Source organism: Coregonus lavaretus (genome assembly GCF_964263955.1).
Source record: "Coregonus lavaretus genome assembly, contig: HAP1_SCAFFOLD_4803, whole genome shotgun sequence".
NCBI lineage: Eukaryota > Metazoa > Chordata > Actinopteri > Salmoniformes > Salmonidae > Coregonus > Coregonus lavaretus.
This window is the reverse complement of record NW_028161466.1, coordinates 35001-46434: the sequence shown is the minus strand read 5'-3', so window position 1 is coordinate 46434 and position 11434 is coordinate 35001. Positions and strand designations below refer to the sequence as shown.

At 49.0% G+C, this 11434-nt stretch overlaps 1 pseudogene across 1 annotated transcript in view; it reads left to right on the top strand.

The window, feature by feature from the left end:
• Positions 1 to 5: 5 nt before the first annotated feature.
• Positions 6 to 11434, top strand: part of LOC311120644 (WD repeat and FYVE domain-containing protein 3-like) — a 46321-nt pseudogene continuing 34892 nt past the window's right edge. The window contains exons 1-4 of the transcript in view: positions 6 to 85; positions 2239 to 2351; positions 3980 to 4220; positions 10793 to 10893. The product of the transcript in view is annotated as a WD repeat and FYVE domain-containing protein 3-like (transcript). The remainder of the gene's footprint in view (positions 86 to 2238; positions 2352 to 3979; positions 4221 to 10792; positions 10894 to 11434) is intronic.

Here is an 11434-nt window from a genome sequence, read left to right as displayed (position 1 = left end):
GTGACGAGGAACACCCCCCTACATCCACCGCTGCAGAGGTGTTTGAGAGGCTGGCCTCGCAGGCCCTGCAGCCTATGGCCCTGAGGTGAGGGAGAAACACACATAGTTAGACACAGACTGAAACACGCGCACATACTTTCTTTCTCCTCTTTCTCTCACTGTGTCTCTCTCTCTCTCTCTCTCTCTCTCTCTCTCTCTCTCTCTCTCTTTCTCCCTCTCTCTCTCTCTCTCCTCTCTCTCTCTCTCTCTCTCTCTCTCTTTCTCTCACTTTCTCTCTCTGTCTCTCTCTCTCACTGTCTCTCTCTCTCTCTCTCTCTCTCTTTCTCTCACTTTCTCTCTCTCTTTCTCTCACTTTCTCTCTCTGTCTCTCTCTCTCACTGTCTCTCTCTCTCTCTCTCTCTCTCTCTCTCTCTTTCTCTCACTTTCTTCTCTCTCTGCTGTCTCTGTCTCTCTCTCACTGTGTCTCGGTCTCTGTCTCTCGGTCTCTGTCTCTCTCTGTGTATCTCTCTGTGTCTCTCTCTCTCTCTCTCTCTCTCTCTCTCTCTCTCTCTCTCTCTCTCTCTCTCTCTCTCTCTCTTGCTGTCTCTGTCTTTCTCTCGCTGTCTCTGTCTCTGATTCTGTCTCTTTCGTAACTCAGAGTGTTATCAGATTGTCCGTTCGTAAATTGGAGCATTCAGAGCGCACACTGGACGCTCTGGCCGTGGAGTAGGGTTGATCTGAGCGTTCTGACCTAACAAAAGCAGTCAAGCAACGTTGGCTAGCTTGCTAGCTACTTCCAGACACAAATGAGAGAACAGCTCACTCTGACTCATTTTACTCGCCCTAGCAGAGCTGGTTAGGCTGTTTTCATGTTATCCAGAGCGTTGGTGACTGCAACTGTGCTGCTGGCAACAATTTAATTACGCTTTTTTGACAACGTTTACTGACACCGGCCATATTCAACGGGTGTTGAGCGTTCGTAAATTTGTCAGTTATTCTGCGCTCTGGCACACTCAGACGAGAGCGCTCTGAAATCGGAGTAGATAGCCAGTGTAAATTTACCAGCTACGTCTATCAACAGTTGTCGCAGTGACATCATAAAAATTATATTGAAATGGTTACTTGCATAGTGGAGTCTTTTGTTAAGACATGTAGCTAGCTAGCTAAACAATGAAACATAATCCCAACTCATAACGTTACTACCCTGCATGAATCTGCAGGTAGCTAACCAACCAGGTTCAATGTTAGCTAGGTAACATTAGGCTATAACTAGCAATGCAAATGGCTCTGAGATACGAATAACATTAGTACACAGATCATACACGTAACGTTAGTTAGCTAGCTAGCTAGCCAGCCAGCTAACATTAGCTAGCTAGCTAACAGTACACTTTAACTTTAAATGAAAACTACTTTCTGACAAAATTAAAAACGTGTAATATCTGAAAATGTAGCTATCTAGACTATCTTACGCATATATATCGTGGTTGGAGGCTTCTCCCTCTCTGTCACGGATGCCATGGTTGCCCTTAGTTTGAAGATGTAATCTGGAGACAGGTGTTTTATACAACAGCCTTCTGTGTGTTCTCTTTTCGACTCCCTCCGCATATTTGCAATCAAACGCCAGAATTGTATTCGTATTTACAGATGGCATACAAGTTTGCTATTAAGGCCAAAAAACGCATTTTGATTTTTAAAAAAGGTTTACGTTCAAATGGCGCTCCTGTGAAGTAGTGACGCGCGACATAGTTTCCTGAAACGAGTCACACATGGTCATACATTTGGCAGGAGGTTAGGACGTGCAGCTCAGTTTCCACCTCATTTTGTGGGCAGTGTGCACATAGCCTGTCTTCTCTTGAGAGCTAGGTCTGCCTACGGCGGCCTTTCTCAATAGCAAGGCTATGCTCACTGAGTCTGTACATAGTCAAAGCTTTCCTTAATTTTGGGTCAATCACAGTTTCTCTCTCTCCCCCCCCTCTCTCTCTCTCTCACTTTCTCTCTCTCTGTCATAACAATGATGGTTATAAGGGAAGAAAGCCTTCAGCTTTTGTATTTGATAAGTTATCATTTTCATGTAGCATACAGTATGTAAAATGGTCTCCCGTTGGAACAGCTTTTTAATGTATTTTAATGATCAAATAAATCATAAAAATCTAATGATTCCAAGAGACATAGTAAACATGCATGTCGTCCATGTTGTTTCTACCCATGCAGTTTTTCTCTCTCTCGTACCCTCCATCTAATGTGGTTTGTCCCCCACAGAGAGTTCCTTCGGCTGGGTAACCCTCTGAACTGTGGAGCCTGGGACAAGAAGCTCCTCAGACAGTACCGCGTCCACAAACCTTCCTCCCTTAGCTACGACGCAGAGATGAGAAGTAAGATCTCAATGTTTAGCTGAACCTGAGTCACGCGATACGGTGCTGGATGTGATGCCATCTGTTCATCACAGTTCCAGCAACTACGGTGGAATCGGAACCATGCCAATGTAGTACAGCTCGGCTTGGTTTAGCTCGGCTTGGTTTAGCTCGGCTTGGTTTAGCTAGGCTTGACATACACACAGACAGACAGACAGACATACACACAGACAGACAGACATACACACAGACAGGCAGGCAGGCAGGCAGGCAGGCAGGCAGACAGACAGACAGACAGGCAGGCAGGCAGGCAGGCAGGCAGGCAGGCAGACAGACAGACAGACAGACAGACAGACAGACAGACAGACAGACAGACAGACAGACAGACAGACAGACAGACAGACAGCTTGAAAAGGCGAACAATTAACAAATAATAATAAACATATTGTTAGTCTAATCGGAGTCTGAGCCCGTCCAACCGGAGGTGAATCTGTTCGTGAAAGATTGTTAATATCTTCACTATCTTAATTCCCGATCAGGCTCAATTCACAGCCCCTCGTTCATTTCCTGTAAACTGCCAGTCTATTCTAAGCAAAGAGTAGGGAAGCCTAAGTTGGTCAAACTAATGCTCATGTTTGATTCATGTTGTCTGTCTATTTAGTAAGGGAATGTTTGTAATGTGGTTATTTTGTTTAGCTGTAACATCAATCTCTAAATTGTTCTCCTCTCACTGTGATAATAGCTAAACATGACATCCTTCCTCTACTCTCAGGCCCTGTTTCAATAGCTAAACATGACATCCTTCCTCTACTCTCAGGCCCTGTTTCAATAGCTAAACATGACATCCTTCCTCTACTCTCAGGCCCTGTTTCAATAGCTAAACATTACATCCTTCCTCTACTCTCAGGCCCTGTTTCAATAGCTAAACATGACATCCTTCCTCTACTCTCAGGCCCTGTTTCAATAGCTAAACATGACATCCTTCCTCAACTCTCAGGCCCCGTTTCAATAGCTAAACATGACATCCTTCCTCTACTCTCAGGCCCCGTTTCAATAGCTAAACATGACATCCTTCCTCTACTCTCAGGCCCTGTTTCAATAGCTAAACATGACATCCTTCCTCTACTCTCAGGCCTTCCTCTCTTACTGTAATTACTGATATGACACGACTGAATTGCTTCATATATCCAAAATTCCGGCACACACAATATCACCTCTGCGCTTTTATGGTGTCTGTGTTTTCAGAAATAGCATGAAGTGAACTGGGCTGTTGTGAACTGTAAGTCCCTGTACCATAAGAAGCATGGTGGTGTGTATCTTGGGCGGCAGGTAGCTTAGTGGGTAAGAGCGTTGTGCCAGTAACCGAAAGGTCGCTGGTTCTAATCCCCGAGCCGACTAGGTGAAACATCTGTCGATGTGCCCTTGAGCAAGGCACTTAACCCTAATTGCTCCTGTAAGTCGCTCTGGATAAGAGCGTCTGCTAAATGACTAAAATGTAAATGTAAATATGTCCGACAGATTCTATGACCATGTCGATGGAGGGCTGTTTCGGTCCGGACAGCGTGTTCACTGTGGGTTAGGCTTAGCTGACCTCTAACCTCTAACCTCTAACCTCTAATAACCTCTCTCTGTCCGTCTCTCTACAACAGATTCTATGACCATGTCGATGGAGGGTTGCTTCGGTCCGGACAGCGTGTTCACGGCAGCCGGTGAGGACAACGGTCAGTACCGGATCAGCCGTAGCCTGGTGCGCTCGGCCGAAGGTTCCACCGTGCCACTGACACGCGTCAAATGCCTGGTTTCCATGACAACGCCCCACGACATCCGCCTCCACGGCTCAGCCGTCACGCCAGCCTTCGTGGAGTTCGACACCTCGCTGGAGGGCTTCGGGTATAAAGACGCACACACAGTCGTAAACACACACACACACAGGGCTTTGGGGAAACACACATTCCTTTTTTCACTGTTGTCTATGGTTGCGAAATTCCGGAAATGTTCCCAAAATTACCAGGTTTTCCAGAAATCCCTCTCTGCGTTTTCCCTTCTGATTCTGGGAATCGTCCAACCAGGATTTCTGGAAAACTCGGAAATTCGGGGGAAGTTATTGGAATTTTGCAACCCTGCTGTCGTCACTTGCACTTTTGGGACTATTCCGTTGATTCTGTTGGTTTCACAAGGCAGATTTCAGGCTGCTGAGAGGTTTTGGTTCCTTCAGCTTTCCTTTTCTTTCTTTTAATGTTTAATTATTCAGTCAGGAACACCTGAGTACACCTGGGGTATTCTCTCTCCACCTGTCTCTGTCACTGTCTCTGAAATGTGCATACAAATGGGCTGATTTTCTGCTCAATACTACACATATACATATATACACACACACACACATACACACACCAAACACACACCCCATCCCTCCCCCCCATCTGTCACTATGAAATATTAATGCCATAGCCCGTATTAGGACACAAGGTGCAGCAGGCTAGTCTGCTGTGTGCTTGGGTTGGGGGGGGGGGGTCTGTCACAACACACCCAGGACCAGTCAGTGTGGGGAAGTGGGAGTCCAAACGTGTGTGTGTTTAGGAGACACTGATGCATCTTGTTTCTGTAGCCAGGATAACGGTGGTTATTAGAAAACCACAGAGGAGGGAGGGGCCCAGGTCTTTAGAAAACCACAGAGGAGGGAGGGGCCCAGGTCTTTAGAAAACCACAGAGGAGGGAGTGGCCCAGGTCTTTAGAAAACCACAGAGGAGGGAGGGGCCCAGGTCTTTAGAAAACCACAGAGGAGGGTGGGGCCCAGGTCTTTAGAAAACCACAGAGGAGGGAGGGGCCCAGGTCTTTAGAAAACCACAGAGGAGGGAGGGGCCCAGGTCTTTAGAAAACCACAGAGGAGGGTGGGGCCCAGGTCTTTAGAAAACCACAGAGGAGGGAGGGGCCCAGGTCTTTAGAAAACCACAGAGGAGGGAGGGGCCCAGGTCTTTAGAAAACCACAGAGGAGGGAGGGGCCCAGGTCTTTAGAAAACCACAGAGGAGGGAGTGGCCCAGGTCTTTAGAAAACCACAGAGGAGGGAGGGGCCCAGGTCTTTAGAAAACCACAGAGGAGGGTGGGGCCCAGGTCTTTAGAAAACCACAGAGGAGGGAGGGGCCCAGGTCTTTAGAAAACCACAGAGGAGGGAGGGGCCCAGGTCTTTAGAAAACCACAGAGGAGGGTGGGGCCCAGGTCTTTAGAAAACCACAGAGGAGGGAGGGGCCCAGGTCTTTAGAAAACCACAGAGGAGGGAGGGGCCCAGGTCTTTAGAAAACCACAGAGGAGGGAGGGGCCCAGGTCTTTAGAAAACCACAGAGGAGGGAGGGGCCCAGGTCTTTAGAAAACCACAGAGGAGGGAGGGGCCCAGGTCTTTAGAAAACCACAGAGGAGGGAGGGGCCCAGGTCTTTAGAAAACCACAGAGGAGGGAGGGGCCCAGGTCTTTAGAAAACCACAGAGGAGGGAGGGGCCCAGGTCTTTAGAAAACCACAGAGGAGGGAGGGGCCCAGGTCTTTAGAAAACCACAGAGGAGGGAGGGGCCCAGGTCTTTAGAAAACCACAGAGGAGGGAGTGGCCCAGGTCTTTAGAAAACCACAGAGGAGGGAGGGGCCCAGGTCTTTAGAAAACCACAGAGGAGGGTGGGGCCCAGGTCTTTAGAAAACCACAGAGGAGGGAGGGGCCCAGGTCTTTAGAAAACCACAGAGGAGGGAGGGGCCCAGGTCTTTAGAAAACCACAGAGGAGGGTGGGGCCCAGGTCTTTAGAAAACCACAGAGGAGGGAGGGGCCCAGGTCTTTAGAAAACCACAGAGGAGGGAGGGGCCCAGGTCTTTAGAAAACCACAGAGGAGGGAGGGGCCCAGGTCTTTAGAAAACCACAGAGGAGGGAGTGGCCCAGGTCTTTAGAAAACCACAGAGGAGGGAGGGGCCCAGGTCTTTAGAAAACCACAGAGGAGGGTGGGGCCCAGGTCTTTAGAAAACCACAGAGGAGGGAGGGGCCCAGGTCTTTAGAAAACCACAGAGGAGGGAGGGGCCCAGGTCTTTAGAAAACCACAGAGGAGGGTGGGGCCCAGGTCTTTAGAAAACCACAGAGGAGGGAGGGGCCCAGGTCTTTAGAAAACCACAGAGGAGGGAGGGGCCCAGGTCTTTAGAAAACCACAGAGGAGGGAGGGGCCCAGGTCTTTAGAAAACCACAGAGGAGGGAGGGGCCCAGGTCTTTTGTAATTCCATTACTGTTCTAATCTCTGTAATATTAGTAATTATCCTTTCTACAATACTCTTCCTGTGCTCTTGTCAGAACACTGACCTAGCTTGTCATCTTTAGGCTGTTTCCCAAAACAGCAGATCCAGTTTCAGGAAGATCTGATCTGAAGTAAAAACAGATTGGCTTGAAGTAGTGACCCAAACATTTTCTTCCATTCTTCTTGCACAGAGGAAAGATTTGTCAGCTAGAACATTAATCTCATAATGGGTATTCAGGGTGACAACAAAATTGCTTTCATGTCAGGTTGAGAGAAAATAACAGAGGGTCATAAGTCACTGAGTCACGTGTAACCTCTTACCTGGGACCCTGTCTCTTACCTGGGACCCTTGACTCTTACCTGGGACCCTTGTCTCTTACCTGGGACCCTTGTCTCTTACCTGGGACCCTGGCTCTTACCTGGGACCCTGTTTCTTACCTGGGACCCTGTTTCTTACCTGGGACCCTGTCTCTTACCTGGGACCCTGTCTCTTACCTGGGACCCTGTCTCTTACCTGGGACCCTGGCTCTTACCTGGGATCCTGGCTCTTACCTGGGACCCTGGCTCTTACCTGGGACCCTGGCTCTTACCTGGGACCCTGGCTCTTACCTGGGACCATTGTATCTTACCTGGGACCCTGTCTCTTACCTGGGACCCTGGCTCTTACCTGGGACCCTTGTCTCTTACCTGGGATCCTGTCTCTTACCTGGGACCCTGGCTCTTACCTGGGACCCTGGCTCTTACCTGGGACCCTGGCTCTTACCTGGGACCATTGTCTCTTACCTGGGACCCTGTCTCTTACTTGGGACCCTGTCTCTTACCTGGGACCCTTGTCTCTTACCTGGGATCCTGTCTCTTACCTGGGACCCTGTCTCTTACCTGGGACCCTGTCTCTTACCTGGGACCCTGTCTCTTACCTGGGACCCTGGCTCTTACCTGGGACCCTTGGCTCTTACCTGGGACCCTTGGCTCTTACCTGGGACCCTGTCTCTTACCTGGGACCCTGTCTCTTACCTGGAACCCTGTCTCTTACCTAGGATCCTGTCTCTTACCTGGGACCCTGGCTCTTACCTGGGACCCTTGTCTCTTACCTAGGATCCTGTCTCTTACCTGGGATCCTGTCTCTTACCTGGGACCCTTGTCTCTTACCTAGGATCCTGTCTCTTACCTGGGACCCTGTCTCTTACCTGGGACCCTGTCTCTTACCTGGGACCCTGGCTCTTACCTGGGACCCTTGTCTCTTACCTAGGATCCTGTCTCTTACCTGGGATCCTGTCTCTTACCTGGGACCCTTGTCTCTTACCTAGGATCCTGTCTCTTACCTGGGACCCTGTCTCTTACCTGGGACCCTGTCTCTTACCTGGGATCCTGTCTCTTACCTGGGACCCTGGCTCTTACCTGGGACCCTGTCTCTTACCTGGGACCCTGGCTCTTACCTGGGACCATTGTATCTTGAGAGAAAATAACAGAGGGTCATAAGTCACTGAGTCACGTGTAACCTCTTACCTGGGACCCTGTCTCTTACCTGGGACCCTTGACTCTTACCTGGGATCCTGTCTCTTACCTGGGACCCTTGTCTCTTACCTAGGACCCTGTCTCTTACCTGGGACCCTGGCTCTTACCTGGGACCCTGTCATTGACTAGAATTACAGTGAGAAAAAGCTATAATGTCCACTGTTCACTGTTTGCTATCTCCACTCGCTTCAGAACAATGAGCAGACCTTTTTTTCTCCAGAGGTAATCTAGACTCCTGTGTCAAGCTGGATGTATGTAATCCATCTCTTTTTTTGTCCTGTAATAACAGTCAAAACAGTGATCAACACTAGATTATTCTCCTATATTCTTCTAGTTGTCTGCCCAGCCTGGCTCCCTCTATATCAGTGGTCATCAACCGGTCGATCGCAATCGACTGGTCGATCTCCAAGACATTCCTAGTCGATCACCAAACATTTCTGTAAAACACTCAGCGATTAAAGCCTTGCATTCCAATTTTTTTTTATTTGTTTGGCGCTGTTGGCGGTAGGTGCACTTGATTCAGCAGAAAGAAAAGTGTTCCCATTTTGAACCATTTCATGTGTCTGAAGGTAGAGCTCCGCCTACCCGGCAGGCCCAGAGAACAAATCAAGTGCACCTATAGGCCTACCGCTGGCCAATCAGATAGCTCAGATGACCGTGTCTGCACAGTATCGTCGTGCCACAGACTGTAAAAAAAATAGCCTCGAATGCACAGCAAAGTTGATCATGTGAGATTTCAAATCTTTTAAAACCATGACTAGAAATAGACTCAACGAATAGAGCAAAGAGCTGCTGATTTTATGAGGAAGTTCATGTTGAAGTTGTTATACAGCACTGTGTTAACACTGTTCAACACATTTATAAGCCATACAACACACGTTCTCCCTACTTCCACTCACACTACAACCAGCACTGCAGCTGCAATGAATGAGTTTAGAAAAGTGTTTCAATAAACTTGCATTGTTATTATTTGCGGCTTGTGCCTTTTTTAATATCGAGGAATATTTCACTTTCTCTGGTCATGGGAATAACATCATGAATTTGTGCATGAGGCAGAAATAATGCAGTGTGAGTTTCACCATCAGCTGGAAGACTGTGTCCCCTTTTCTCAGCGGAGGGAGGGAGAGAGGAGGGATGGTGAGTCGGGTGAGAGGCAGCCTCACCACTGCTCTCTCCCTCCCCTCAGACTGACCATCAGGCCATCAGTCAGCCTCACCACTGCTCCCTCCCTCCCCTCAGACTGACCATCAGGCCATCAGTCAGCCTCACCACTGCTCCCTCTCTCCCTCCCCTCAGACTGACCATCAGGCCATCAGTCAGCCTCACCACTGCTCCCTCCCCTCAGACTGACCATCAGGCCATCAGTCAGCCTCACCACTGCTCCCTCCCTCCCTCCCCTCAGACTGACCATCAGGCCATCAGTCAGCCTCACCACTGCTCCCTCCCTCCCCTCAGACTGACCATCAGGCCATCAGTCAGCCTCACCACTGCTCCCTCCCTCCCTCCCCTCAGACTGACCATCAGGCCATCAGTCAGCCTCACCACTGCTCTCTCCCTCCCCTCAGACTGACCATCAGGCCATCAGTCAGCCTCACCACTGCTCCCTCCCTCCCTCCCCTCAGACTGACCATCAGGCCATCAGTCAGCCTCACCACTGCTCTCTCCCTCCCCTCAGACTGACCATCAGGCCATCAGTCAGCCTCACCACTGCTCCCTCCCTCCCTCCCCTCAGACTGACCATCAGGCCATCAGTCAGCCTCACCACTGCTCCCTCCCCTCAGACTGACCATCAGGCCATCAGTCAGCCTCACCACTGCTCTCTCCCTCCCCTCAGACTGACCATCAGGCCATCAGTCAGCCTCACCACTGCTCTCTCCCTCCCCTCAGACTGACCATCAGGCCAGTAAAATAAAAGCGTATTATAATATCCAGTCAGCTCTACAGCACATGGACATCTACTACCATGTGATCACACACTTAATGTGATTGCTATTTGAACAGGGTAAACAGCATACCGACGTCAGACCAGCCTGGAGGACTAAATGTTATAAAAACTACATTCAAAAGTTTGTTGTTTTATTCAATTAAGAATTTCAAATGTCATGGTATATCCTAGGTTAAAAAAAAAATATCACAAGGATAATTAAATTACATTTAGACAAAGCTTTTTCATTGTTAAAATAGGCCTTGTCTCCAAAAATGAACTCACTCAAGTAATCAAACACTAACGTCCATTCGGAGATCCGGATATTCGATTAACTGTGCCCAACGCTACCTCCAACGCTACCCCCAACGCTACTCCCAACGCTACCTCCAACGCTACTCCCAACGCTACCTCCAACGCTACCTCCAACGCTACCTCCAACGCTACCCCCAACGCTACCCCCAACGCTAACCCCAACGCTACCCCCAACGCTACCTCCAACGCTACCTCCAACGCTACCTCCAACGCTACCCCCAACTCTACCCCCAACGCTAACCCCAACGCTACCCCCAACGCTACCTCCAACGCTACCTCCAACGCTACCTCCAACTGTACCCCCAACGCTACCTCCAACGCTACCTCCAACGCTACCCCCAACGCTACCTCCAACGCTACCCCCAATGCTACCTCCAACGCTACCTCCAACGCTACCTCCAACGCTACCTCTAGATGATATAGTATAGTATCAATGTTTTCTTCTTTCTAGGTGTCTGTTCCTGCCCAGCCTGGCCCCTCACAACGCTTCCTCTAACAACGTAAACACAGGCGGAGTCAGCGATGGAGCCGTGGTCTCCGGGATCGGAGCAGGTCAGTGTCACGACAACATAAACTTAGCCTAGACTACATCAGATCAGATCAGATCAGATTTGATTGGTCCCATACACATTGTTTAGCGGACGTTATTGGTCCCATACGCATTGTTTAGCGGACGTTATTGGTCCCATACACATTGTTTAGCGGACGTTATTGGTCCCATACACATTGTTTAGCGGACGTTATTGCGGGTGTAGCGAAATGCTTGCGCTTCTAGCTCCGACAGTGCAGTAATATCTAACAAGTAATATCTAACATTACAGACCTCTACATGCTTTGTAAGTAGGAAAACCTGCAATATCGGCAGTGTATCAAATACTTGTTCTCCCCACTGTATATATATATATTTTATTTTTTAATAATATATTTTTTTAGGGGGTAGATCAGCTTTAATATTGGAGATAGATTCTAGCTTCCATCAATGTAATTGTCTGCATCATTTCCAATCCCCCAAATATGTTTTTAGTCCCACCCTTCAGCTCTACTCAACCCCTTCCCATCTATCGCTTAACACCATACATTTTCAACTTTCCGG